Consider the following 2588-nt stretch of genomic DNA (forward strand, 5'->3'; position numbering starts at 1 on the left):
CCCCATTCCCATCTCCCTGCCTCTGTCTCTCTCTCACCCTCCCTCCCCACCTCTCCATCCTTGCCATTTGTTGAAGGAACCTGGCTGCTTGTCCTGTAGAGGAAGTTCCCCGAGTCTGGGTTGTGCTGCTTGTACCCCTGAGAGGTCCTTTAACGAGGTCCTCTGTATTTCGTGTAATCAGATCTAGAGGCTTCATCCGATTCAGGTTGTACTCTGTGCTCATTTTTTCTACAAACCTAAAACTGCTCACAAAAGAACGTATATTACTCTATTACAAATACATCATGAGTTCATATGGGCACTTCTGGTCTAAATTCAGGATCACAGCCTCAGCCACCGACCCCTGTGTCCTCTCTCTCCCCAGCTCCCAGGGAAGATGTCCTCCTTCCATGTGGCATTCCCAGGCGAGAGTTCCAATACCACCCGTGTGATCATTGCTTTTGTTCTTTTGCAGTTTATTTCTGCTTCGCCTTCAGGGAGCATCTTGCTGGGGACAGACCGTCACTTGGAGTGATTTCCTCTCCATGTGGTCACCACCACTTGCCCAAAGTTAGCTTGCTGTTGGTTTTGCTCTTTTGACGTTTGGCATTTCTTTTTGAAACAGTTCACATTGTTCTAGGATGACGTGAAACACTGGCCTGGTTTCCAAGTCGGGCCTCCTTCTGTCTCTGCCCCTCTACCCTGCTCCCTTCCTCTCCCTTTAGGTGACTTTTGCTGCTTCCACTTTTTGGTTTGTCTTTTCATTTTAAAATTTAAACCCGGCCGGCATTGCTCACGGGTTGAGGGTCGACCTGTGAGCCAGAAGGTTGACATTCGATTCCTGGTCAAGGCATATGCCTGGCTCGAATCATTTCTCATCATTGATGTTTCTCTCTCTCCCACTCCCTTCCTCTCTGAAATAAAAAATATGTTTAAAAAACTTACTGCCTCCTCTTTTCCTAGCTACGTGGGAATGTACTCTACACACTCTTGTCCAAAACTTAAACCCAGTTTATTCCTAGTCGAGCTCCAGTCGACCCAATTTGAGATTCACTATTCCTATTCTTTGTTGAAGGTCTACTACTGCTTCCACGCGTTGTGTAAGCGACGTTCGAGCAACCCCGCGAGGTGGGTATTTCTCCCCATTTTGCAGACATGGAAACTGGAAGTCAGGAGCTGGAACCGGACTCGGCCTCCCTGACGTCACTCATTTGTAAGTATTTCCGGAGCACCTGTTTCTGGCCCCATCGCAGGGACTGGGGAACAGGGCTGAAGCAGACACGGCCCCGTCCTTACAGGGCTCACATGGGGGGCGGGTCGTTTCTGTCTGAGCAGACGAGTATGACCCACCTGCTGCAGAGGGAGCCCCTCACGGATCTGCACCGGGTCCCCTCTGAGCAAGAGCCCTGCCCAGCACAGAGAGCGGGTGTGTGTTGAATGAATGAATAAATAAATGAAGAAAGAAGGTTAAGAGAAAAACAAAACTGAGGTTGTTATGGAAGTCTTATGTCTTTTATACTTGGAAACCTTTGTAAAAATGTATTAACTTGTAAATTATGGATATACTATATTATAGAAAATTTGGAAAGTATAGAAAAGAACAAAAGAGAAAAATAAAAATAATCCAAAATACTAGCCCCCAGAATTAACCTTTTGTTTATTCCTTTGGGTTTTTTTAAATGTATGGACATATATATTTTTAAGAAACAACATTTGAATCACAATATATATATAGTTTGCATTTAAAATCACTAACACTGTGTCATGAATATTCTTCTTATTGAATATCCTTTAAACCTGTGTCTACTTAGAGGCTGGATTCATTTTCACCAGTGATGACATCCATATAAAATAAGTATAAACTCCAGAGTAAGATGGAAATCACAACAGGAAGAATATTGAGCCGGTTTCTAGGCTGTGCCTCTGCCCCGATTGCGCAATCCGTCCCCAGCAAACGCCTGCCCGGGGCAATGCCAGGGGATGCAGCCCGCAGCGTCAGCCTTCCCTGCCTCCTCGAATACTCAGGTATAGTGTGAGCACCTTCGCTTCTTACGGGTCTGATCTCTGTCGGGACCACTACAATCCTCTCAGGCACCAGCAGGTGTGACTAAGGGCTGCCTCTGGAGTCAGACTCAACCTATGTCCCGCTCCACCTGAGATGCCGTGTGACCTTGGCAAGGAGCGTCACCTCTCTGTGCTTCGGTCTCCTCACCTGTAGCACAGGGCAGCACCTGTCCCCACCTCCACAGGCGGTCACGAGGAATCGATAACACCATACCCGGCACACGCTAAGCCGCCAATAAATACCAGATATTGTTATAGCATGTGTGTTTGGAGTGTCTTCTTTTTCTGAGCCGCACTGGCCCTCAGGGCTGCTCTCGGCAACTTGTGTTGATGGGAAGATACCCAACAACAGGATGGTCACCCTCTTGGAAGGAAGCGTTGGGCACAAGGGTCGCAGGTGTGCCCTGACCCCACCTGCATCTCAGGCAGCCGGGCACCCCAAACCCACTGACGGGAGCTTATGATCGTATTTTGTTTCTAAATTAATCAAAATACTATCCAAGTACTCACAGGAGGCACTATCGTCTGGTAAATAAGCTTCCGGT

General features: G+C 47.5%; 1 long non-coding RNA gene across 1 annotated transcript; it reads left to right on the top strand.

The window, feature by feature from the left end:
* Positions 1–907: 907 nt before the first annotated feature.
* Positions 908–2299, top strand: LOC106723940. Its single transcript, XR_001359695.1, has 2 exons — positions 908–1192; positions 1791–2299. It is a non-coding gene; the product is annotated as an uncharacterized LOC106723940 (long non-coding RNA).
* Positions 2300–2588: the final 289 nt, after the last annotated feature.

The sequence above is a fragment of the Myotis brandtii genome, unplaced genomic scaffold, assembly GCF_000412655.1.
Source record: "Myotis brandtii unplaced genomic scaffold, ASM41265v1 scaffold68, whole genome shotgun sequence".
In the NCBI taxonomy this organism is placed as follows: Eukaryota; Metazoa; Chordata; class Mammalia; order Chiroptera; family Vespertilionidae; genus Myotis; species Myotis brandtii.